The sequence below is a fragment of the Narcine bancroftii genome, chromosome 1 (assembly GCF_036971445.1).
Source record: "Narcine bancroftii isolate sNarBan1 chromosome 1, sNarBan1.hap1, whole genome shotgun sequence".
Taxonomy (NCBI): domain Eukaryota; kingdom Metazoa; phylum Chordata; class Chondrichthyes; order Torpediniformes; family Narcinidae; genus Narcine; species Narcine bancroftii.
The window spans coordinates 350,231,369-350,259,306 of record NC_091469.1 but is presented as its reverse complement, the minus strand read 5'-3'; the positions used below and the strand labels follow the sequence as shown (position 1 = coordinate 350,259,306).

General features: G+C 40.7%; 1 long non-coding RNA gene across 1 annotated transcript; it reads right to left on the bottom strand.

Annotated features, from left to right (window-relative positions):
- Positions 1-846: 846 nt before the first annotated feature.
- On the bottom strand, positions 847-27,938 carry LOC138752537 (uncharacterized). The gene is made up of 3 exons (XR_011350726.1): positions 27,888-27,938; positions 1,554-3,925; positions 847-1,045 (listed from the first exon to the last, which is right to left on the bottom strand). It is a non-coding gene; the product is annotated as an uncharacterized lncRNA (long non-coding RNA).

The window sequence follows — 27,938 nt, the reverse complement described above, 5'->3', positions numbered from 1 at the left end:
ATGCTTGGGAGTCCAGCCTAGGTAATGGTGAATAATTTAAAAGGATCATTGGTCAGGAGTCCACCAATGGGTGGGCAAAGTCCCACCTTGATTGGCAATTGATACAACTTCGGACTAAATTCCAGATGGTGAGGTCTTGTGACCCTCCACAATCCACATTCCCACTAAGTTCCAGACAGAGAGGCCACATGGCACTCCACAAGCCACAATACAGTGGTTAATTTAAAATATTTGATTGCTCATACTGGACGGAATCTATCAAATATCATTAATAACATGCAATAAAACAGAAATATTACATAAAATTGACTTTCATCTACCATAAGGCAGACAAAGATTTGCCATTAGCTTTGTCCAGCACCCCTTACAGTCAGCGAAAGAGAAGCAAAAGAGAGGTCCTCCTAGAGTCACCAAGAGTGTGGTTTCGCCTCCACTGCTATCAGGGCACTTTGGGAATCCTCCTTGCTCTCAGTATTTTCTCAAATCGCAGTTCCGATACCTAGTCTCATGAAGCAGTCTCCAGCAGCTTGCAGACTGGGGAGAGTCCTTTGACCTCAAGTTGCCAGCAGTCGGCAGCCTTTGTGGGTTACTGCTAATGAGTCACCAACAGGTCACCACTAGTATGTCTTCAGCTGTAGGGCCCCTTGCTGTCCTTGGGATCATCTCCTCTGCTTCTCCTTCTCAATTAGGTGGGGGGTGTTCTCCCCATTACTGGTGCTCTGCTCCAGTCCATTGCTCTCCTGATCTTTGCAACCCATTGTGGCTGCTGCTGAACACAGGTGCCGCTATGTTGGGCCAAGACCCCATGTGTAACGCGACTGATTGCACTCAGAGAGAAGTGAGGAGTACAAACACGCTTTTAATAGCTTACAATCAATGGCTGTTAGATGCAATAGTCTTCAAGTGAATCTGAGGTAAGGGGGAAAAACCGGGGTTTATATTGGGGTAGGTGAAGGTGGAGCCAGGGGAGGAGCCAGCCATCTGAAATGAATTCCAGACAATGAATTCCAGTTCACTGCATTCACCCCTTCCTTCAGAATTGCACCTATGGGTGAAAAACAGAGAACATTCATTCAAAAAAAAATGCTTAATATTTTACAAATATTTACAAATTAAGTCCCCTGAGGGCAGGGGAGGTTGAAACAAGAGGGCATAAGTTAAGGGTAAAGGGGCAAAACTTTAGGTGAAATATTAAAGGATGCTTTTTCACTCAGAGTGGTGGCAGAATGGAATTATCTTCCAAAAGAGATAGTTGCGGCAGGGTCCCTTCTGTCATTTACGAGAAGGTTGGTTGTGTACATGGATGTGAGGGGTTGGAGGGTTATGGGCGGAGAGCCGTGGAGTTGTTCAAGTGAACCGGCGTGGACTTGAAGGGCCGAAATGGCCTGTTTCCACACCGTAAACATTTATATGGTTATAAATCTGTCAGGATGTCTGGTAATTCTGGTCAAGCGCCACAGTACTGGAGGACTGGGCTTCCTGAACTGCTGTAGTACAAGGTCAGTGGGTCTCGAGGCTCTGGCTCAGGTCTTGAGCTGGATTAGTCCACTTACCGAGCAGTGTCCTCCAGGACCCTAAGTGGGGTACTTAGTTACTCCTGACACCCTTGAGGCATCAGACCCTCAGTTCCGGCAATTGCCAGGTTTCTGATCGAGACGGTGTCCCCTCTGTTGTCAGGGTACGCCACATAGGCATACGTTGGGTTGGTGTGCAGCAGGTGCACTCTCTCGATTACGGGGTTTGTCTTGCTCCTCCTCACATGCTTTCTCAGCAGGACTGGCCCTGGTGCCATCAACCAAGCTGGGAAGATAGTCCCAGTCATGGATTTCTTCTGGAATGTAAACATAAGCTCGTGAGGAGTTGCATTGGTCGCTGTGCAGAGGAGCAACCTTATGGAGTGGAGTGCCATGGAAAGAACTTTTTTTTCCAGCACGAGTTTGGAAGGCCTTTGGACCAGAGAGCCAATTTCATGTCCTTCCATACAGTCACATTTTCTTTTTCATCTTGTCTGATCCCCCAGAGATTGTAGTTAATCATTCTGCTTAATGCAATACCTCTTACAAGTAGGTACTGGCGTAGCTCTTCGCTCATAAATGATGAGCCCCAGTTGCTATGGATATAGCTGGCATACCCGAACAGGGTGAAAATAGAGTGCAAGGTCCTGATGTCCATGATGGCAAATGGAAAACGTGAACACTTGTCAGCAATGTTGAGAAAGTACACTTTTCCTTTGGTGAAAGGGAGGGAACACTTGAAATTAACACTGAGTAATTCAAAGGGGCAGGATGCCTTTTTCAGGTGCACTTTCTTGGGGTGGTAGAAGTGCGACTTGAACTCCATGCAGACCTGGCAGGACTAGGTCATTTCCCTGATGCAGGTTGTGTGCCTTGCGTGCCATGCTCATTGTGCAGTGACCGCAACTGTCCAGAGTGTGCAGAGGTACAGCTTCTTCTTGACAGGGCATTTGGAGGTTCATTGAGAGTACCTGGCCTTTTGAACTGTATGTGTTTATAAATTATAATAATAATAATAATAAAAAGATTGAAAGGAGAGTACCTGGCCTTTATGCTATGTTGTAATTATAGGTGGAGAGCTTAATCCTCCACCTAGCGATCTTATTCTTCATATTGCCCTTTTTTGCATTATTGAGCAGTATAAATTTTCTGCTGGCCAAATAATGCCTCCAGTGCCTGACAGCCTCGATGATGGCTTGGACTTCTTTCTCTATAGATGGGTTCTGAAGCTCGTAACCTTGTAGGGTATGGGAGAGAAAGGTAACCGGCCTCCCCACCTGGTTAAGGATAATGGCCACAGCTACGTGAGAGGCATCACTTTCCACCTGGAAGGGTGCGTTCACGTCCACCACATACATAGTGGCCTTTGCAATGTAGTTCCAAACTCAGTCAAAAGCTGCCTGGGCTTCAGCTGACAATGGGAAAGAGGGGGCAGACTTTAAGAGGGGGCGGACTTTAAGAGTGGGCTGACTTTATCCACATAGTGAGAGACCCACTGAGCTTAGTAGGAGAACCAGCCCAAGCACCTCCTGAAGGTTTTCATGGTCCTTGGTATCAGGAGGTCTAACAGGAGATGCATTTGATTGGAGTCAGGGCCCAAGACACCACTCTTGACTACATAGCCCAGGATTGCCAGACATTTCATCAGGAACATGCACTTACTGGAGATGTATGTGAGTTTCTGGGCATTGGCCGTGTGGAGAAGCCTCTGGAGGTTGGCATCATGGTCTTTCAGAGTCTCCACAAATGCTGACATTGTCAAGATAAGGGAAGGTGGCCTTCAACCTGTACTCATCGACCATTTTGTCCATCTGTCTCTGGAAGACAGAGACTCCATTGGTGATAACAAAAGGGACCCTCCACAACTGATAGAGCCGTCCATCTATCTCAAATGCTCTGTCGGGACTGTCCCCATAATGAATCAGTAACTGATGGTATGCTGCTTTCAGGTCAACGGTCGAATAGGCATGGTACTGCGCAATTTCATTTAACATATCCGAAAATCAAGAGGGGGGGGGGAGAGAAATTGTGCATCCAGGAGTGTGAAATGATTAATTGTTTGGTTGTAGTAAAACACTAGCCTGGACGTTTCTTCCCCTTTCACGACTACCACTGGTCTTTCCATAGGATGTTGCTAGGCTCAATGATGTTTTCTTTGAGCAGCTGCTGTGTCTCAGTTGTAATAAGTTCCAAATTCCCCACATCGCCTGCTTTTTTTTGCTATTGGTTTGCAATCGGAAGTCAGGTTCGGAAACAGTGAAGGTGGGTGGGAAATCAATATTTAGGGTGGAGAGACCACATGTGGCATCCGGCTTTTGGGACCTTCTATTCCATACTTGATTGGAGCGATTGGGCCAGAGTAGTCCATTGTCACATTTTGAAGGTGAAGCAGGAAGCCCAGGCCCAGCAACCTAGGAGCACACAAATCCTTCAGTCCATACAATCGGAACTTAAGAAATTCCTCCCTTTTTACAGTTAAACATACTATACAATACCCCTGGATCATCGCAGAGTAAGTGTGTGAAGCTAGGAAAATGTGGTAGTCCGTCGGGTACACTCAAGTTGTAACGCAGGGCCATTGCAGAGTTTATATAGCTCTCCGTGGAGCCAGTGTCTACTAAGCAATCTTTTACAGAGTTCTGTGTTGTGTATTTGTCTATGTGCTGTGTGAATTTATGTAAAAAAAATGACAATTTGCCTTAGAGAGCCAAGGTGAAGGTGGACAACTGAGAGAGTGGGAGACGGACTGAGCATGTGCAGAAAATGATCTAAAAATTTCTGGAGTTGGAAGATAAACCACTACTGGGGGTGCTGTGGAGTGGAAGGCGACCCAGAGCATGAGTCATGGTCTGGAGGACAGTTTAGAATGTTGGGATTTCAAAAAGGATCAATCTATTGTTCCTCTCTCTGTAAGCAACACAAGACAACGTTAAATTTTGTGCTCGTTTTTTCTCTCTCTCACTCTCACTCTCACTCTCTCAAAGATCTTTTGGCTTCAGTTTACCAAACTGAATTTTGTTTATCATCTTTACTTTGGTTGAGATCAAAGTTTTGTGAGTCTTGTGTGATTTGTGTTTGTTAGGCGGGGGAATTTATTAGTTTTACATTGTTATAGAAAGTTGCATAATAACCAGTGGGCTTTGTTATAAAAGGGAGGATTTTGAATTAAAGTTTGAAGGTAATTTTTTTTGTTAATAAAGTTATTGTTCATCTTTACCCCTGTGTGATATGCCTTCTTTGTGGTTGATGGTTTGATCTTGTAACATAATTTGGGGAATTCATCTAGGATCAAACCAATTTAGAAACTTTAGGGGCAATTGACTTGTGCTTAGTTATGAGTCGTCTGAGTTTGACTCAACCTCCAGCTTGAAATTAAAAATAAACAGTGAGTGTATAAATCACCAGCAGAAAAAACCAGCAACTATGAATATTGACCAGTTCATAGCTAACCCTTCAGTGCTTAATTTAAAAATGGCTAAAATGTCAGAACTGATGGTTACAGTTGGCAAGTTAAAACTTCTTACAATAAGAACTGGGATGAAAAAAAAAATTGCCCAAAAAATTGTCAAGCACTATGTAGGAAAGGGGATATTTTAAGAAGCTGCATTAGAATAGTTTCCAAAGAAGAAAACTTCAGAGGAAGTTGGCTTTGAGAAAACTAGAGTTAGAGGTAAAAAGAGAGGCAGAAAGGAAAGCCGAATGGGAAGCAGTAAGGCAGGCAGAAATGGAAGAGAGAGAGAAAGAATGGAAGCATGAGCTAGAACTAGCTAAATTATGGTTGACCTAACACAAGGAGAGGGAGAAGCCCAAAATCCACGTGCTGGTCAGGAGAGAAGTGAAGTTAGTTCCTCCATTTGAAGAAGCTGAAATAGACCAGTATTTTCAGCATTTTAGAAAGTAGCTGTAAATTTAAAATGGCCACCAGACAAGTGGTCACTTCTGCTACAAAGTGTTTTTAAAGGGAAAGCCCAACATGTGTACTCATGTCTCACTGTACAACAAGCAGCTGATTACGAATTTGTAAAGCAGGCTATACTCCAGTCTTATGAACTAGTCCCAGAGGCTTATAGACAAAAGTTCAGGAGTTTAAAAAAAGCAGCAACCCAATCTTACCTAGATTTTGCTTATAGGAAGGTTGTGTGTTTTGATCAGTGGTGTGCCACAATAAAAGTAGAAAATAACTTTGATTTATTGAGGGAAATAATTCTGATTGAGGAGATTAAATATTGTGTTCCTGATGATATTCAAGTGTACTTGGCAGAGAAAAATATAAAAACTTGGCAAGAATTGGCTAAATTCGCAGAGGAATATGCTTTAAACCACGTCTAAGTGGACACCAGGGAAAACCTTTCAAAGAAATATGCTGATAATAGAGTAGAAAGAAATTTAGAAGTGAGGTTAAAGGAAGAGAGGAAGAGAAATAGGTGAAGGAAAATTTTTGAGTGTTATTTGCCACTATTGTAAGAAGCCAGGCACATAATAGCAAATTGTCTTGTACTGAAAAGGAAGAAAGAGAAAGGGATGGTACCAACTGCCTGTGTTCAGAATGAGAAAGTTAGGGATATTTTAAACCATTCATGACTGAAGGTTTCATTTTGGTTAAAGAAGGATCCAATCAGTTAAAATCCTGCATGATACTGGAGCAGCCCAATTGCTTGTATTAAGCAACGTTTTGAATTTTGGTGAGGAGACCGATACTGGAGATGTGAATTTAATTAAAGGCATTGGTCGTGAAGCAGAGCCTAGACCTTTGCAAAGAACAGTGATGAAATCAGACTTAGTTAATGGCCCAGATACGATAGGGAAAAGATCAAGCCTGCCAGTGGATGGAGTTTCTCTTTTGTTAGGGAATGATTTAGCAGAGGGTAAAGTCATACATGCGGTGAAACTTACAAGTAAGCCATTGGTTTATGAGTCCAAAATGGATTTGGAAATCTACCCTGCGTGTGCCATTACTAGAGCCATTTCTATAAAAAAGGTAGAGAAAGTCTGTGATGATCCTGTAATGGAGGCAAGCATTGAGGACAAACCTAAGGATCCAGCTTTGCTGTTGTCAAGAGAAGAATTAATAGCTAAACAAAAGCATGATGCTGATCGTGCTGGGATAAGAGATAAGAGATAAGATTCTGTCTAACCAAGAAATTGAAACTGTGCCAGTAGGTTACTTTGTTCAAGATGGAATATTGATGAGAAAGTGGAGACTACAAGTGATACCTGCCAGTGAAAACTGGGCGGTAGTAAGGCAGATTGTAATTCCCAAATCTTACAAGAATGAAAATATTAAAGTTGGCTCATAGTACACTTTCAGGAAGTCACCATGGAGAGAAGAAGATGGTAGAAAAGATAAGGAAACAGTTTTATTGGCCGAAATTAAGAAAGGATATTGTGAAATTTTGTAGAAACTGTCACACTGGTCAAGTGGTGGGTAAGCCTAATCAAGGACCACCAGTGGCACCTTTACAACCCATCCCTGTTTTTGGGGAGCCCCTCTCAAAAGTGATAGTGGATTGGGTTGGCCCATTGCCAAAAACCAAAGCAGGAAATGAATATTTGTTAACACTCATCTGCACAGCTTCAAGGTTTCCAGAGGCTATTCCCCTGAGAAACATTAAAGCAAAGACGATTGTGAAGGCTATGCTAAAATTTTTCACACTGTTTGGCCAACCAAATAAATTCAATCAGACCAAGGGAGTAATTTTATGTCTGGAATATTTCAACAGGTGATATATGAATTGGGAGCCCATCAAATTGTGTCGTCTGCCTATCATCCTGAAAGACAAGGAGCCTTGGAAAGGTTCCATTTAACTGTGAAAAATATGATGAGGGCTTATTGCATGGAAAATAATCAGGATTGGGATGAAGGAATTATTTGTTATTGTTTGCTGTTAGAGAGGCAACTCAGGAGTCTCTTGGCTTTAGTCCATTTGAGTTGGTGTTTGGTTATGAAGTCAGGGGTCCATTACTATTGTTGGAGGAACAGTGGATACATAATGATATACAATCAAATATGTTGGATTATGTTTTCAAATTTAAAATCAGATTACATATGGCTTGCGAGATGGCAAGGAAAAATTTAAAAACTGCTCAGGGAAAAATGAAAATTCTGTATGATCAAAGCAAAAATTAGGGACAATAAACCTGTCGACAAAGTATTGGTTCTGTTTCCAATGCAGTCAAACCCTTTGAGAGCACATTTTTCAGTACCATACAAGGTGAAATACCTGATCATCGAAGAGAGACACAGGTCTGTCACGTGAACATGCTTAAACTTTACTTTGAGAAAATGATTGAAGAGTAGACTAGAATTCCAACCAAGGTGCTAGTTATAGAGAAAAGTAAGGAAAGTAAGTTTTGTGGAAGGCCATGGAGCACAGAAAGTGATAAGCCCCAGACTGGAAAATTCTATAGTTTTGCAAAACTTAGATTCCAAGTTAATGCATTTGACTAATTCGGAAAGGGAAGAAATTAAGACATTACTTAAGAAATTAAAGGATATATTCCCAGATGTTCCATGAAAAACTACTGTGGCTTGTCATGATGTGGAGGTCAGTGCTGCTAAGCCTATTAAGCAGCATCCTTACCGAGTTAATCAGGAAAAGAGCAGATTGTTGGATTAAGAGGTGGATTATATGCTCAAAAATAACATCATCTGAAAATCAAGTTCAAATTGGAGTTCACCCTGTGTTCTGGTGCCTAAACCAGATGGCTCAATTAGATTTTATATAGATTATCAAAAGGTAAACATGGTGATAAAGACTGATGCATTCCCTATCCCCAGAATAGATGATTGGGATAGATAAGGTGGGGAAGGCTAAGTTTCTTACAAAGATTGATCTTTTAAAAAGATACTGGTGTGTTCCTTTGACAGGGAAAGACAGGGAGATTTCTGCATTTGTTACACTTTCTGGATTGTATGAGTATAATGTTATGCCTTTTGGGATGAAAAAATGCACCAGGAACATTTCAGAGAAGGATTAATGTAATAATTCAGGGTTCAGAGCACACAGGAGCCTATATTGATGATTTAGTAATTAGGACAGATAAATGGGAAGAACACATGCTTGAATTAGAGCAGTTATTTCAGAGACTGGTGGAAGCACACGTCACAGTGAATTTGTACAAGAGTGAGTTTGGACATGCCACTGTAATTTATCTGTGTATTGTGGTAGGACAGGGACAGGTGGCACTGGTTAGAGCAAAAGTATTGGCTATCTGTTTCCCTAGCCCCAGTAATAAGAAATCTCTTCTGAGATTTCTAGGTATGATTGGCTACTATCATAGATTTTATAAAAGTTTGCAGAAATTGCACTCCCATTAACAAAAATACTTGGAAAGAATGAAAAATTTATCTGATCAGATGCATGCCAGGAAGCGTTTCTGAAGTTACCGGCCATTTTATGCCATCAGCCTGAACTTGTGTTCCCTACTTTGAAAAGTCATTCTCCTTATCCGTGGACACCAGTGACAAAATGGTTGGTGCTGTACTGTTACAGAAGAAGGGTGGTGATGGAGTAGAACATCCTATTTCATACTTCTCAAAAAAGTTTAATGACCATCAACAAAATTATTCAACCATTGAGAAGGAGGTAATAGCGCTTGTTTTAGCATTGCAACATTTTGATGTGTATATTTGAACTGCTCAAAAAACCATTAATAATATATACTGATCATAATCCATTAGTTTTTCTGTGTAGAATTAAAAGTAAGAACAGACGAATATTGAATTGGAGCTTACTATTACAAGAGTATGACTTAATTATTACACACATAAAGGGGATGGATAATATAATAGCAGATTGTTTCCCAAGATGTTAATCTGGGTAGATATGAATCTAATCACATACTTATTGTAAAAAAATATGTTTATTTTATTTTATTTATATAATACTTCCATTAATTGTAAAATATTTGTTCTTGTGGACCAATATTCTTTTGAGCAGGGGAGGTGTTACAGAGTTCTGTGTTGTGTTTTGGCCGAGGTGTTCTGTGGTTTTATGTTAAAAAGTGACAATTTGCCTTAGAGAGCCAAGGTGAAGGTGGACTGCTGAGAGAGTGGGAGACAGACTGAGCATGTGCAGAAAACGATCTAAAAATTTCTGGACTTGGACGATAAACCACCACAGGGGGTGCTGTGGAGTGGAAGAAGGCCCAGAGCATGAGTCATGGTCTGGAGGACAGTTTAGAATGTTGGGATTTCATAAAGGATGAACATTCCAAAGGCAGCCAGAAGGATCCTGACCAAGCCATTGTTCCTCTCTCTGTAAGACAAGACAAGACAACTTCAAATTTTGTTCGTTCTCACTCTCAATCTCACTCTCACTCAAAGATCTTTTGGCTTCAGTTTATCAAACAAACTGAATTTTGTTTATGATCTTTGCTTAGGTTGAGATCGAAGTTTTGTGAGTCTTGTGTGTTTTGAGTCTAAGTTTCTCTGTGGGCTGGTTGGAAGTATAACTTAGACTTTAATTACATTTGTTATATTTAGGCTGGGGAATTTATTAGTTTTACACTCTTATAGAAATCTGCATAGCTACCAGGTGGCATTGTTTTAAAAAGGGGGGGATTTTGAATTAAAGTTTGAAGGTGAATTTTTGTTAATAAAGTTATTTTTCATCTTTACTCCTGCGTGATATGCCTTCTTTGTGGTTGCTGGTTTCATCTTGTAACAAATCAGTCAAATGTCCATTTACCCTCAACTCCATCATTGAGTTATTCAATTGTTGAATTGGTGAGGTGTTGCTTGATCCAGGACGACCCGATGCCAGTGCTCCAGAAACCCCGTTGCACCCCATTCTGATGTCGACTCTCTCCTCTTGGCCCATGGACAGACTAAATGGCGTCAACCAGGAGGTGCGAAAAGATAGCCAATCTCCATCTTGATCTGATGACGGACTAGGTGGCACTGACCTAGATGCATGGCAAGATGGCCACCATGGCTTCTCGTGATGCTTCCCTTCCGGTGGCAGGTCCTGCCATGAGGTGTAGCAAGATGCTGACAGTTAACAGCATGGAGAGGCGGAGGCTGGTCCTTTGGGGCTCAGGCATGCGTTGAGCAATGATTTGGGGGTTGCACACGCGGTCACCCTCTTTGGGTTCCCTTTCACTCGGCAAACCTTCACCCAGTGCCCTCACCTACAGCATTCTGCGCACATGGTGACCTTCCCAGGGCATTGAGCACAGGGGTGCTGTGCCTGTCCAAGAAGTAGCATTAACAGACATGCGTGGCCACAGTGGTTGGTGCTGAGGCTGCGGGGGTCACAGTTTCCCCAATGACCTGATCCTCACCCGTGAGGTCATTAACTCCCCATTGGGCCTGCTCAACCATTTCTGCTAGCTCCAGGGCGATGGCCATGTCTTTCTTCCCAAAATCCTGCATTCCCTGCCTGACATACCTTGACCACACCTTTGCCATGAGGGTGTCCCGAATTTTCTCACCCGGGCCGTGGCCACTTCGCTGTGGCGTTTTCTGGTCAGGGCCCACAATTCAAGAACATAGTCGTCCAGCGACTCACCTCGATGCTGCCGACATTGAGAGAGTCAGTTCCTCCCCAGTGCATCATTCTTGGGCCTCATGTAGTCAGCTTTCAGGACTTCTATGGCCGACTCATAGGTTGGATAGTCCACGATGACAGTGTATCCTTTGGGGATGACTCAAGAGAGAAGTGCCGATCTCTGGAGACTATCCAAGTTAGAGATATCTTGTGTGGCCATCAGGTAGGACTGGAAATACTGCAACCAGTAGGCGAATTACTCCGGGGGCTCAGGGAACAGAGGGTTGATCTGGAGCTTCCATCCCATTTCAAAGTTAAGCTATTAAAATTGTAATGTGACAAGTGAAGAGTACAAAAATGCTTTTAATAGCTTACAATCAATGGCTGGTAGACCCAATAGTCCTCAGATGAATCTGAGGTAAGGTAGGAAAACCCAGGTTTATATTGGATAGGTGAGGTTGGAGCCAGGAGAGGAGCCAGCCATTTGAACAATACAAAGACCATTAATTCCTGTTCACTGCACTGTGGTCATAGGATGTTAAATAACAACAGTCAGTTCTTTTCGCAAGCTGCTTAAAGCCTGCATGGATCCATTTGCAATTGGACAGGGCAGTAGGACCCCAGTTGGCAGCACTGTGTCTCTGCTCTCCACGAGTACACACCAGCAGCAGTGATGCCATTACAACAGTACTAGCAGCTCCACAATTTTTTTTCAACAATGTAACAAACCATCTAAGTTCATGCCTCAATCTCTCAAAGTATCAAAGCAGTTACACTGTAAAAATGGGTGAATTTCCTCAAGACAGGAATTAAATCCCAAAAGCCACCTGGTGCAGTAAACAATTGGTTTAAAAAAAAAATAAGTGTCCCTTCAGGGACACTGAATTTCCCTGGATTTGCCTCCATCATTCCCACAGCCTCTGAAGCCACACAGGCTCCTGTTCAAACCATTGGCAATCCGAGCTCCAGATCAAAACCTCCAATATAATCAGGAAACCTTCAGCACACGAGGCCTTTCAGGAGACCTTCTTGCCCTCTGCATCCTCGAGTCATGGTTCCCATGAGCCTCTACGAGTCATTACATCAGAGGTTAGCAACAGGTCACAGTCTGAGAGTTATTTGACTCCAAGTCCCCAACAGCAATGAGCCTGTGCGAGTCCTTCAGCTCCTGAGTCTCTCACTGGTCCTCAGTCATGGTCACCATCTTGTAGGGTCATCTCCCATGCTTCCACTTTTCAATGGTGTGATGCCCTGCACCAGTCCGCTTCTCTGCCAGAGCCTGCAATCCCTCATGGTTCACTACCCAACAGAGGTGCTGCTTTCTTGAGCACTGACCTTGTGGTTGGAGGAATTTTTTAAAAACTCAGCTCCTTTAACAGGCTATTAAAAACCTGTACAGAACTGTCTACATTAGAACTGGGCAGTAGGACCCAGTAGAGCAGCGCTGAGTCTCCGCTCCCTCTCTCCCTGATCTGCACTAGCAGAAGCGCTGTCATTACAGCAGCATTGACATTTTTTAAAAAAATTACCTTACAAGTGACTTGACCAAAGTCTTGGTAAATAAGAAGTCTGCAGATGCTGGGTTCTTATATATTACATGAAAGTTGTGGAGAAACACACCAAATGCTGCATCGTCTGTTGAGTTTGTCCATTACCTTTGTGTTTTTGACAAAGTGGCCAACATTAAGCATTGTGGAACTATAACAAGGTCACACTCTTCTGGAGAGCGCACATCCAAATCAAGATGAAGATTTTCCTTCTGGTTATAGTCAACAAATTATATACAAGATACAAGCTGGAAAGAAAGAGTTGACATGACAAGAAATGGATGACCTTGATGAAGAACAAGTTTATAGAGATCTTGAAGTGGTTGGCTACACCTAAAGATGAACTGCTTATTTTTCAAATTTATATAATGACTACTCTCTCGGGGTGGTGGGGGGGTATTTCTCCTTCTCCTTCCCTAGCTATGTGGTGAAAGCCATTTCCCACAACAGAGGGAGATAGTACTCGTCTTTTTATATGTCAGTACTGTTTTTTTGGTGGGGGCAGGGGAGTTCTATTTTGTTTTATTAATTTTTTTTCTTTTCTTTACTTTCTTTCTTTGGACAGAGATGGCAAGTGTGGGTAATAGTCTTAAGATGTCAAAGAAGAGAGGCAAAGGAAAATTTTGAATTTTTGGTAAATTAATGGCTAATAGTAAGGTATTACATTTTTTAAGTTTTAATATAAATGGTCCTAATAATCTGATTAAAAGAAAGAGGGTATTAGATTATTTGAAAAAAAATAAAGCTGATATCGCTTTTCTACAGTAAACACATTTAACAGAGAAGGAACATCAGAAATTTAAAAGAGATTGGTTATTGATCCTGAGGGAAGGTTTGTTTTGGTTCATTGTAAAATTCATTCTGAAATATTGATGAGTATTTATGCACCAAACATAGATAATGATGGATTTATTTGGAATACCTTTTATGCTTTTAGCTGACGTGCATGAAAAAATATTGGGAACTTTTTTGGCAATATCCTAAAGTCAGACACATTTAATTGGAATTTAGAAATTTTTTTTGGAACAGATTATGGGGGTCAAGTTCCCACAGGATCCGATGTTATTTTTATTGAGTAAGATTATAAGACCTAAATTTAAATCAACTATGCATCAAATTGAATTTGTGCACATCAATTTAGCAGTTTCTAGGACATGCATAACAATATCATGTTGGGCTTACTATTTTGGGCGAGGAGTCGGAGGAGGAGGAGGAGGAGGAGGCGGAGAATCAGAGCTCGGGCGACTGTTGAGAGGAGGAGGAGCTTGGAGAGGTCGAGGGGTTAATTGGTCAAGGGCCAATAAAAGGAGGGTAGGTATTAGGGAGCGACCCAGTGAGTGAGTGGCCCGGTGAAGGAATGGTGCTTTGAGGCTTTGGCTTGAGAGGCTTCAACGAGCAGAGACTGAGGATGAACATATCTGAATTGAGGTAAGACATTCACATTTAATTTAATATACATCTTTTTATATTTACTCTGTAGGGCACAAGGAGAAGGAGGAAAGATGAGTGTGAGGGCAGTTTTTTGCTCCCTTTGTCACATGTGGGAAGTCATGGAGTCTTCTAACCTCCTGGATTTCCATGTGTGCACTGTGTGCTGAGCTGAAGTGACCGAGTTAAGGACCTTAAGCTGCAGCTCGATGACCTTGCTTTGGTCAGGGAGAGCAAGGCCATCATAGATAGGAGTTATAGTCAGGTGGTCACACCTGGCTCCTGGGAGGAGGGGCAATGGGTTATTGTTAGGATGAAGAAAGAGAAATGTTGTGCTCCAAAGAGAGCATCTGAGCCTGAAATCCTCAGAAATTGGTACTCCTCCTTGAGTACTGAGGAAGGAGATAGTCAGGCTAAGGTAGGCAGAGGTGTAGGGTCAGCCTCTGTAGCCCAGAAAGGAAGTAATTGGAAGAATATGGTGATAGTTATAGGGGACTTGATGGTAAGGTGGACAGAGAGAGGTTTTTGTGGAAGAGAGAAAGAAAACCAGATGGTGGTTTGCCTCCCTGGTGCCTGGATCCGGGATGTGGCTACACGAGTCCAGAAAATCCTAAAGGGGGAAAGGAAAGAGCCTGAGGTTGTGGTTCACATCGATACCAATGACATTGGTATGAAGGAAGAAGTGGTCCTGAGTGAGGGCAAGAATAGAGTCAGGTGGAGACTGAATGTGTGGCTGAAGGGGTGGAGTAAAAGACAGGGTTTTAAATTCTTGGACCACTGGGACCATTTCTGGGGGAGATGGAACCTATACTGTAAGGATGAGTTACATCTAAATCCCAGAGAAACCAGTCTCCTGGCAGGAGCGTTTGCTTGGGCTTTAAACTAGTAAGGTTGGGGACAAGGGTTCATGTCAGGGAGAAGATCAAGAACAGAGTCTTTAGGCAAAAAAAGGCTTTTTCACACAACCTGGAGGTGGAATAGCAGGTAATAAATAGTGGTCATAGTAATAATTGTAGAGAAGGTGAGAGGCAGAAAGTTAAAGGTGGAAGATCTCAGATACATTTATTTCAATGCAAGGAGTGTGGTAAATAAAGTGGATGAACTAACGGTGTAGATTGACACGTGGCGTTATGATGTGATAGCATTTAGTGAGACTTGGTTGAAGGAAGGTTGTGACTGGCAGTTAAATATTCAGGGATTTTGCTACTTTAGACATGACAGAATTGGTGGGGTATGAGGGGGTGGTGTGGCATTGCTAATCAGGGAAGAAATTACAGCGATGCTGAGGCAAGATAGACTGGAGGACTCATCATGGGAGGCTATGTGTGTTGAATTTAAAAATAAGAAAGGTGAGGTTACAAATATAGGGGTATATTGTAGGCTGCCAAAAGAGGATAGGGAACTGGAAGAGCAAATGTGCAGGGAAATAACTGAGATGTGTAGTAGAAATAGGGTTATGATAGTTGGGGATTTCAATTTTCCTAATATTGATTGGGAAACACAATTGGTGAGAGGGCAGGATGCCTTAGACTTTGAACAGTGTGTTCAGGATTACTTTTTACAGCATAATGTTGAGGTGCCTACGAGAGGGGAGGCAGCTTTAGGTCTATTGTTAGGGAATGGAATAGGGCAGGTGACGGAAGTGTGCGTTGGTGAGATCTTTGGATCCAGTGATCATGGGTCTATTAGCTTCAACTCAAATATGGAAAGAGATAGGTCAGGACTGAGGTTGAAGGTCTTCGAGTGGGGGAGGGAGGGGGTGGGGGGGGAGGCCAAATTTGAAGAAATGATAAGGGATTTGCAGAAAATTGTATGGTCTGATATTTTTTCTGGAAAGGATGTAGAGGAGATTTGGAGGGAATTTAAAGAAGAGATATTGAGAGTACAAGATCTTTACATGCCAGTCAGATCGAAAGGCAAGGCCAAAAGTTCAAGGGAACCGTGGATTTCTGGAAAAATTAGAAAGTTGGTTCAGGATAAGAGGGGGGAATGTACTAAATTTAATAAGCAAAAAATAGATAAGATGTATGATTATTACGTAGATTGCAGAAAAAACCTTAAGAAGTAAATTAGAAAGGCAAAAGTAAGGTATGAGATGTCAATAGCTGATAAGGTAAAAGTGAATCCAAAGGATTTTTACAGATATGTGAATAGTAAAAGGAGAGTTAAGGATAGAATAGGACCGCTGGAAAATGCGAGCGGTAATCTGTGCAAGGAACCGTATAAGATGGGAGAGATATTAAATGATTTTTTTTCATCTGTGTTCATGAAGGCAAAGGACATTGTACTACGTGAGATAAGTGAAGCAATTGGCTTAGTTATGGAAAAGATAGGGATTAGTAAAGAGAGGGTTTTGGAGCTTCTAGGATCAGTAAAAGTGGATAAGTGGATAAGATGATGGGATTTTCCCCCAGGACATTAAGGGAGGTCAGTGAGCAAATAGCGGAGGCACTGTCATTGATTTTTCAACGATCACTGGAGGAGGTTATGGTGCCGGGGGGATTGGAGGGTTGCTAATGTAGTTCCATTGTTTAAAAAAAAACATGAGGTTTTGGCCAAGTAATTATAGGGCTAAAAGCTTGACTTCAGTGGTAGTAAAAGTTATGGAGGGTATACTTAGAGATGGTGTGTATAAATATCTGGATAGGCAGGGATTGATCAGGAGCACCCAGCATGGGTTTGTGAAGAGGAAGTCATGTTTGACGAACCTTGCTGAGTTTTTCGAAGAAGTGACAAGAAGTGACAAGAAAGGTGGATGCAGTTGATGTAGCACATCAGGATTTTAGCAAAGCTTTTGATAAGGTTCCACATGAAAGGTTAGTAAGGAAGGTTCAATCACTAGGAAGGTTCATTCACAAGGGATTAATAGAGAAATTGTAAGATGGGTTCAGAGGTTGTTGGAGGAGAGAGGGCAGAGGGTCATTGTGGACAACTATCTGTCAGGATGGAAGCCTCAAGGATCGGTGCTAGGTTCCCTCTTGTTCATAATTTATATTAATAATTTGGATGATGGGGTGGTTAACTGGGTAACTAAATAAGCAGACGATATGAAAATTGGGGGAGTAGTGGATAGCGAGGAAGGTTTTCAAGGATTACAGAAGGATTTGGTTTGTCTGGAAAATTGGGCTGAAAGATGGCAGATGGAATTTAATGTAGAGAAGTGTGAGGTGCTTCATTTCGGAAAAAAATAATCAAAATAGGACACATGTAGTGAAGGGGAGGACATTGGGGAATGCACAAGAACAAAGAGATCTTGGAGTTATGGTGCAGCGTTCATTGAAGGAGGATTCCCAAGGAAAAGAACATAATGAAAAAAAAGTATTACAAATTGGGAGAAAGAAAACATAAAATATTAGCCTGGCAACTTAAAACAGAAGAAGCTAAAAGAATGATACTGGCATCAAGGAAAAAGGACAAACAAACAAATTGCATATAATCCAACAGAGATTAATGAAAATTTTAAGGAATTATATTAACAATTGTATCAAACTGAGAACGAGGGGAAAGATGATAAAATAGAGGAATTTTTAGCTAAAATTGAATTGCCGAAATTGCAAGAAGAGGAACAAAACAAACTAATAAAATCATTTGACATAGAGGAAGTACAGGATATATTAAAAAAAGCTGCCGAATAATAAAACATCAGGAGAGGATAGATTTTCAATAGAATTTTATAAAACATTTAAAGAGTTATTAATTCCTCCTCTCCTGGAAGTTACGAACCAGATAGAAGAAACACAAAACTTGCCAGTTTCATGTAAGACAGCAATAATTACAATAATACCAAAGACGGGGAAGGATCCATTAACACCAATATCTCTACCTAACTCAAGACTACAAGATAATAGCAAAATTATTAGCAAACAGATTGGCCGACTGTGTACCTAAAATAGTAAAACAAGATCAAACTGGATTTATTAAGAAAAGACAAACAATGGACAATGTCTGCCAACTTATTAATCTAATCCAGTTCAAGGAAATAAGAAATCAGCATTGGCTGTTGCTCTAGTCGCAGTAAAAGCCTTTGATGGAGTAGAGTGGAATTACTTATTTAAAGTATTACAGAAGTTCAATTTACCGAAAAAATATATAAATTGAATTAAAGTAATGTGTAATAGATGAAAATTGGCGAAGGTAACAGTAAATGGATATGTATTGAATCACTTTAAATTTAAGTAGGTCATCTAGACAGGGATGTCCACTATCCCCCTCATTGTTCATCTGAGCAATAGAACCTTTGGCAGAACTGATAAGAATAGAAAATAAAATAAAAGGGATAAAAATAAAGGAGGAGGAGTATAAAATCAGCTTATTTGCTGATGACAGCATACTATACCTAAAAGAACCAGAGGTATCAGTAAAAGAATTACATAAGAAATTGAAGGAATATGGAGAAATATCGGGATGTAAGATCAACGCAATTAAAAGTGAAGTGATGCCAATGAGTAATGCAGACTAAACAGAATTTAAAAAAGAAATCACCATTTAAATGGCAAGCACAAGCAATCCAATACCTAGGGATCAGGTTAGATAATAACAAGCCACTTGTACAAACTAAATTATCAGCCGCTAATAAAGAAATTGAAGGAAGCATTAGAACATTGGAAAGAATTACCACTAACGTTGATAGGGAGGATAAACTGCATAAAAATGAACATGTTCGCAAGGATACAATACTTATTTCAAATGTTACCAATTCCTTTAACAGAAAAATTCTTTAAGAAACTAAAGAGAATAATAAGGAAATTCTTGTGGAAAGGGAGGAATCCAAGGGTAGTATTAGATAAATTACAGAAAGATATAATGAGGGTGGTATACAGCTACCAAATTTTAGAAATTATTATAGAGCCGCACAATTGAGGTATTTATCAGATTTTTACCAGACAAGGGAAAAACCAGACTGGACTAAGATAGAACTAGATAAAATAGGGGAAAAGGTACCAGAACATATGCTTTATAAGTGGGATTAAAAGCTGGTGTAATATAAAAACTCACTCATCATTTACTTAATACATGGAAGAAGATCCACTTAGAAAGGAAAAAAAAACAAATTATCAAATACCAAAATTACTATTGACGCAAAATCCGCTAATCCCTTTTATAATAAACAACCTTTTCTTTAGAGAATGGGAGAGAAAAGGAATCAAAAGAATAGAAAACTGTTTTATGGGAAATAATTTATTAACATTTGAACAGATGAAGTACAAATATGGAATAACTCATGGTACAATGTTTGCATATCATCAATTGAAAGCTTATTTAAAGGATAAATTGGCAAACAGCTTGAGATTACCTGAAGGAAGCTGCTTTGAATATGTGATTACAGACACAATGATAATCAAAAGATTTATAACCAACATGTACATTAATAAAATGAAATAAACTATAAACCTAAGCAGAAGTGGGAAATGGATCTAAACATAAAGATAAAAAATGAAGTATGGGAAAAGTTATGTTCTGGAACTATGAAGAATACAATAAACACAAGGTTATGCATGATACAGTATAATTGGTTACACAGGGTATATATTACTCCTCAAAAATTAAAAAAATGGGATTCAACATTATTGGATAGATGTTTTCACTGTAAAAAGGAAATGGGAACAACACGACATGCAACTTGGGCATGTACGAAAGTAAATATGTTTTGGGAAAAATTAAATCAGATACTAAATAAAATTAAAAAAAACAAACCAAAAAAAAATTCTTTTAAGTAACATAAGAAGTAGAGAATTAGACCTCAAATTGGATAAAGTGCAAAAAAATTCATTATGATAGTCTTAGCGATAGCAAAAAAATATATAATGTCAACTTGGAAAATGGAAGAGAGCATTAGTATACAGCAATGGTACATGGAAATGAATAAATGTATTCCATTGGAAAAAATAACATATAATTTAAAAAACAAAGTCACAATGTTTGAACGAATTTGGGAAACATACATGGAACATATCAGAGAGTGCTTGCCTACGACCTCCATCCCCTAAAATGAGAATGAAAATTATAAGACAAAATGACTAGATTCAGTGTGTAATAAATAGACACATTTTTCTGGTTTATTTTCCTTTGTGTGAAAATACTGTTTATGGTTTTATTGTATTGTATATGTTGAATATTTATGAGTTTTGGAGGGTGGAGGGGAGGGAGGGAAAGGGGGGGAAGGGGAGAAAAGACCACTGTGTAAATTTAATGAGATATGTTTGTACATATTTTGGTTGATATGGTTCACAGTGTGAAAAAAAAAACGATATATATATATATTATATATATATATATTATACATATAAATATTATATATATATATATATTTATATATATATATATTATATATATTTATATATATATATTATATATATATATTATATAAATATATTTATATATATATATTATATATATATATATATTTATATATATATATATATATATATATTTATATATATTATATATATATATATATATATATATAAAGGTGGATTCCCATGTTGACAGGGTGGCTAAGAAGGCATTTGGTATGTTACCCTTCATAAATCATAGTATAGAGTACAGGAGCTGGGAAGTGATGCTGCAACTGTTTAAGGCGTTGATGAGGCCAGGTTTGGAGTGTTGTGTCCAGTTCTGGTCTCCAAATTATAGGAAGGATATAGATAAGATGGAGAGGGTGCAGAGAAGATTTACCAGGATGTTGCCTGACTTAAAATACCTAGAGTACAGAGAAAAATTGAAGAGGCTAGGATTTTATTCATTGGAATGTAGACGGTTGAGAGGGGAATAGATAGAGGAGTTTAAAATTATGAAGGGAATAGATAGACTAGATACAAGTAGACTCTTCCCCCTGAGAGCAGGGGAGTTTGAAACAAGAGGACACAAGTTAAAGGTAAGGGGGCAAAATTTTAGGAGAAACATGAGAGGATGCTTCTTCACTCAGAGAGTGGTGGCTGAATGGAATAATCTGGAGGAAATAGTTGAGGCAGAGTCAATTCTTTCATTTAAGAGGAGGCTGGATATATACAAAGATAAGAGGGGGTTGGAGGGTAATGGGCGGAGAATAGGCGGGAGGAGTTGTTTGAGTGAACCGGCGTGGACTTGAAGGACCAAGATGACCTGTTTCCATGCCATAAAGTGTTATATGGCTATATCAGATATAGATTTAGGTATGGAAAAATGGCATGCAGAACTTCATAGCTGTATACCATAGAGAAGATTGCATATAGTTTATGAAATAAATACACTTGTTTTTGAAAATATGGCACCTGTATTTACAAAATGTCAGTTTGTACGCTTGATAAACTATCTGAATATCTCACTTCTTGGTAACCTCCAATATTAGACTTTACGTTACAAGTGCTTTATTTGCTTGGCATTCTCTGGTCCTTCTTTCTTCAATCTCTTTTTTTCTTTCTTTTTAGGGAGGGGGAGTAGGGTTTTGTCTTTTTTTATATATATACCACATGTATAATCTTTTGAATAATTTTTGAATTTTATGAAATGTAATTAATATTATGGTTTAAAATTTATCAATACAATATTAAAAAGATTTTCCTGCTGGTGTGGGAGCCCCAAATGTGTGAAGGATTTCCCAGCATATCTTGCCTCAACTATTCTAGTGATAGTTTGTGGGATTCCTTGCAAGAACAACTGCTCTGACTCACATTTGCTTATATTTTGACATCCAGACAAAATAAATTGAATCATTACAGATTTATTAAATATCCCCAGAGAAATTAACAACTGGAAAATTTAAGCAAAAGAGGACAAGAAGAAATGACTATAAATAGGAACCATTTCCAAATCTACTATATTGCTTTTCTCATATCGACCTCTGTTCTATAATCCTCCAGCTGAGAGTGCTAAACCATGCAAGTAGTAACTATTGAACTATACATTAAGGTTAATATCAAGGCTTGATCAAAATACCAGGCTTAAAAAAAAAGGATCACTGTGCAGAAGAGAAAAAAATCAGGAGAGCTCCTAAAATTAAGCAACAGCCTTCATTGTTGCAGCAATCAGAACTGCCACTGCACAATCACTGGCAGGACTATATGGAAATGGAGTGGAACAAGATCTGTTAGATTTTTAAATGATGAGAAATTTAAAAACACTGTTGTACCAGTTGCAAGCATCGATTGTGGAGACAATGACCGAACAGAACTTTGTTGTGATCTGAGCAGAGACTGAAGAAACAGACCAAAGTGAGAAATGCCAACCATGAGAAGGGGGGAAAAAATGGATGGGCCAAGATGTTAAACTGCAGAGAAGCTGAGGCAATGATGCTCTGGCATACTGATTGGTTATTTATGCTTCCTTCCTGCTTTCATTTTGAAGACCTTCATAGTGCAAAATTGTGCAGGAAAGGCTTTGCACCATAACTAAAATGCATCATAGCAAGTGTGATGGGCTAAAGATGAAAAATTCAAAAGGATTGCGATGGCAATAGACCACTGCTACTCTGGATGTTGCAAACAGCCCATGTTTTCTCTCACTTTGTTTATGACTGCTCCCATTGCTGGTGCACTTTGCAAACCATTTCCATGCTCAGTTATTGGTCTTTGTGGAAATAGTCAGCTTTATTCAAATCATTCACAATTCCATAACTGTCCTGTATCATGATATTATCTGTTTATCCTTTCAAATCAGAGTTTCAACATGTTCCAAAGTTTACCCTTATCACAGCTTATAACTTAATTTTAACATTTCCATCAATGTTAACATTTTCTGACAATTTTTGTCACTGACTTGATCTAGGTTTGAGATAATGATGAAGACGGTGGCATTGGGCACAAGGAGATGAGGTGCAATGTCACCAATAATGTAAAAGTAAACTGCAAGGACCAGTTTAATGGCCAGTGCAATTAACTGCCCCAAGGTAATGTGGATAAATGCCTACATTTTGTTCCACAAATGTCAAGAGGTGCCCTTGAAAGGCTGACCAATTTATATTCTGGCATTCACTTCTGGCCCTGACCATCAAGGTGCAAGGTTAACTTCTCATATTCCACACCACCATCCTCCCCCAAAAAAGCCTCAATTTTCATGCAACAGAGAAAACCTTGTTTTAAAAAAAGTACTTCAATATTATTAAAATATTGTTAATTCAAATATATCAATTACTACAGTTGAACTAAGGAATCAAGTACTTAAAATACTGAGCATCAAAATATCCCAAATTTACAAATTCATCTAACAACTTGTGTCTCTTTCTCTTTATTTCATTGGATTTGGAGTGGCATTCAACTAATAGTGACACTTTGATTTGTGCTTTTAATTTTAAACCAATTACTTCAAATTCTTCTAGTTTCTTCTCACTGGAGTCAAAAAAACACAGAATCCGGGCCTTTCAGCCAGCTGATCTATACTGATCAAATTGCTCATCTAAGTCCCTTATGCATATGCTTGGCTCCAACCATTTCCGCTCCACACACCTGTCCAAACGTCTCTGATGTCATAATTGTACATGCCTGTACTATTTTATCTAGTTGCTCATTCCATGTAGGCATCATCATGTGTGGAAAAAGTTGTACCTTGGTTCCTCCTTCCCTCCACCCCTCCACAATCATCTTAAATCTATGCCTTCTAGGTTTAAACTTTCCTGCCCTTTGGAAATGAAAGTGACTATTCACTTTATCTATGCCCCTCACATGATTTTGTTAACCTCTATAAAGGTAACCACCACACCCCCACTCAGCCGCCAATGCTCTAGGGAAAAAGGTCCTAGCCTCTCCATGTACTCAAGTCCTCCAGTCCCAGGAACAGCCTGTCAAAACCTTATTGCACCCCTTTAGGTTTAATGCCATTTTTCCACACAGTAATGTGACCAGACTCTACACTATTCCAAATGTGGCCTTGCCAATGTCTTGTATAGCTGTAACATGACACCTTGTACTCGCAGCTCTAGATAAACTTGCCAAACATCATCATCATGTTGTCTACCTCTGTCACCGCTTTCAGGGACCTGCATCTCAGATATTGGTGTTCAACAGTTCCCAGGACCCTGCCATTTACCATGCAAGTCTGGCCTGATTTAAATTGCCAAAATACAACACTCATACAGAATCTGAATTGAACACCATGTGCTATTCCTTGGCCCAACGACTTAGTTGATCAATATTCTATTGTAACTTTCGATAACCTTTCCAACTGTCCACTACACCACTAATTTAAGTGTCATCTGCACATTTACTACATTCTTATTCTGATTAATATAAATGATGTTAAACAATGCTCAGCAATAATCCTCATTCCATACCACTTGTCACAGATCATGAGTCTGAAAAATAATCATACCATTCTGTGTACACGATCATCAAATCTATATCCAGGCTAGCTCACCCTGGATCCCATGTGTCCCTGACTAATAAATGTGTCACATGGAATCTTGTCAAAGGCTTCATTAAAGTGTAGTGATCTGCATTTATCAATCTTCTCGGACACTTAAATATAATTGTGATTAAAATAAAATGTTTCATTTAACATAATAGCAGTTAATGCAACACTGATAGAGCACTCCAGCATCAAAATGGCACTGTCAGCAAGCAGTTTGAAAAATCTTCCCATGTTTATTTACATGGGCTTCCTCTGGGTGCTCCAGGTTCCTCCCACCCTCCAAGATATTTGGTGGTTGTAGATTAATTGGGGTATGTGGGCAGCACAGGTTTATGGGCCAGAAGGGCCTGTCTCTGGGCTGTATATCCAAATTTCAAATTAAAATGTTTATATTGCAACCATTTGTCAAATGGTTGAACAAATTATTCTAATGCCTTTATCAGCCTGCAACATCATAAACCCAATCTCTCCTTCGACATACAGAAAATAAATGATAAAAATCTGGATTTGGCTTTACGGGGGGGGGGGGGGGGGGGGGGAATTAAGGAGCTTTCAATCCACATTATTCACCAAAAAACAATTTCCCTGAATTAAACATTAATTATTCCAGCTTCATCTTAATGTTGCATCTTATCTCTCATCTTCACGTTTTATTGATTTGAGAGCCAGTTAGCTGAAGATTTCACACATTAATATTTGCTTGGAAGTTTTATAGATTATAAACTTGTTTAATGCATTACAATATATAAACACATTATAATACAAACTTTTGGTTGCCATTATTTAATATAGTATTAAACTACAACAACCAAAGGCTTGTTCATGTTTCACAGATTATTTTTGACAAGAGACAATGTGATGGAAGGAGTCTTCCGCTGATTGACGAGACATTTTAAACAAAAGACTTCAGTGATAGAGCAGAGCTTTAAACCAAGTCCCACACATTTATCCAGCACACATGAGGCCACGTGTGTCATCTACTTTTCCACATTACCTTTCAGTGGAGCGAGGTGCGCCTATCACACCTGGCCAGAGAGGACAGCCAGATTTGATTGCATGGAGAAGCAGCAATAGCAAGAAAACACTTCAAAGCAACATCTCCGATGGAAGTGACACCACTGAGATTTCTCACAAATGAAACCAAAAGGCCACAGGGAAAGCCACTTCTATCAACAATTCACCCACTGAAATTCAACATTTGCAATGGTGGAATTAAGAGATGCAGAACTTTCTTACGTTTAGAAAAAGAACAAGAATCACTTGTGACCTGCTGGACTCGAACAGATTGATCAATAGCGAACAAACTGGAGCCAGAGTTAGATGCAGGTGGCTGCCAGCTGTTTTTTTCTCACTCGCGTGTACCTGACCAGCCCGCTGGAGACTGCGTGACCCTCTAAAGTTTCTCCAGCACGTGTCTGCCCTGCACTCTGCCGTGTAGCCTATTTGCCCTTTGGAAATAATATTACCTCTCCTCCCGAGAATTGTTATTTGCAATGCACAACACACTCGACCTGAACATCTGCAGAGCATCGCGTTGAACTCGATCATTGCACGCTCTTTCTTCCCTGTATCACCCCCCCCCCCCCTTCATTTGTCCAGTAAGTGAAGATTTTAAAGACAATACACAAGTATACAGCCATATTTAAGGATTAACTTGGCTAAATGCCCTTAATTATGTGCGTTGAGCACAATGGGGGAGGGGGGGATGTTCCACGATCCTGGGCTGGATGAACCGCTGTCCCGGACACGCTCCAGCAGATGCAGCCCTGTTTACAATTGCGACACTTGCGTGCCTTGAATCCGCGTGAGGTGTTCCTCAGCAACTGTTTCGGTCAAGGCAATGACCCTTCACTTACTGCTGGGTCTTCTCACACTCTCTCTCTCCCCCGCTGCCTCAGTGCGATCCTGCACCTCCAGATGGCTACAGCCATGCGTGCAAGCGGCCGCCACTGTTCCTCTCCTCGTCCGCAGCGCACCTGAGCCGCAGCTGCGCCGAGAAGGGGCAGCGCGGATTGAATACCTGAACCATCAGCTGGGACGGGATGGAGAGGCGTGAAGCAGCAAATCGTGAAGAATTCTTCCGCTTCTAAAATTAAAAGCGCAAGTGGGAGTGGATGCTCTGGAAGCGATGCCAAGCAAGTCTTGAATGGAGTAAGTACTAATACAGGACAATGGGGAAAGAGAGGATTTCACCCAAAGATTGACGAGGGACCTGCTTCTTTTCTCTTGGGCACCTTCCCTCTGCAAGTGTTTTAGTGTTACCTCCAGAAACCTTGACGTCTTGACGGGAGTTATTAAAGGGATAAGCCAAAGAGCACAGACAAGTGGACTGAAAGGAATAAAATTCTACAACACATTTGGAGGGAAGGAAAAAAAATGCATAATATTGTTGTGATACGTTTTATGAAGACACAGTTGACCATCTTTCCTAAATTCACCAATGCGCTGGAGAAACTCAGCAGGTCATGCAGAATCCACAGGTCTGGGCCCTTAGCAAAAACAGGAAGGTCCCTGAACAAGAAAAAAAAACTCTGGTGGGGGGGGAGTGGAGGGGAGGTGTTTACATTCCAGGACACCTCACATCATCTCCATTACTTCAATATGTTCCAGTGACCTGGGCTGGACATCCAATCCCTACACACCTCCATTCCCCATACAGAGCCTCAAAGCCCTCTCACCTATGACCCCTTAGCCTGTGGTGTACGACTCAGGGGCCCGAGGAGGGGTAACTGCCTCCCAAATTCGGACAAAACAGTGGGGAAAATTCGGGCAAAGCAAGAAGATAAAAAATCGGATTAACTAGGATGGCGAATTAATTGCCAGCTAATAGTCAACCAAAATTCTTGATAAACAACTTCTTAACTTTGTCCCCATTAAATTTTTTCAGGAGTACTTGGGGGAATAAACCCACGCTCTTATTTCTGAGTTAATTGTCAAGTTTGTTCAGGTTTGGAAATCAGGAGTTGGTCACACGTGGCCAGCTGAAATGTAACACTAGGCACTTTTAAGCTGCAGCACCTGGGTAGCCCTCCTGGGACTCAGGTACAATTAGTGGGGCAGGGGGACAACTCATTAAATCACCAACCCATCGATTTAAGGGAAATCCCGCCCCCACGATGATGTGGTAAGTTACGCATCACACACTTGGGAACTATCGGTAAGTCTCCCCTGCGCACCCCCCCCCACCGGCCATCAGTCACCGCCCTGTTAGTCCCCACCCACTGTCAATCAGCACCACCCCAGTCTGTCACCCTTCCCCCATCAGTCACGACACCAACTGTCAATCAACACCCACGCCATCAATTGCACCCCACTAGCAATGTCCCACTACTGTGAATGTTGAGCTGTCACAACCAGAATGGTGTTCACAGCAGTGGCAGTTTGTGGCCCCCCCACACTCTACCCCCTCCATGAAAGTGACTCTTCTCTCCCTCACATTAGCGACCCCTCACCTCTCCTCCACGGCAGTGACCCCTCACCTCTCCCCCGCGGCAGTGACCCCTCACCTCTCCCCCGCGGCAGAGACCCCTCACTTCTCCCCTGCGGCAGTGATCCTGCTCCTCTCCCCCATAGTAGTGACCCCTCACCTCTCCCTTGCAGCAGCGACCCCTCTTCCCCCCCACTGCAGCAGTGACCCC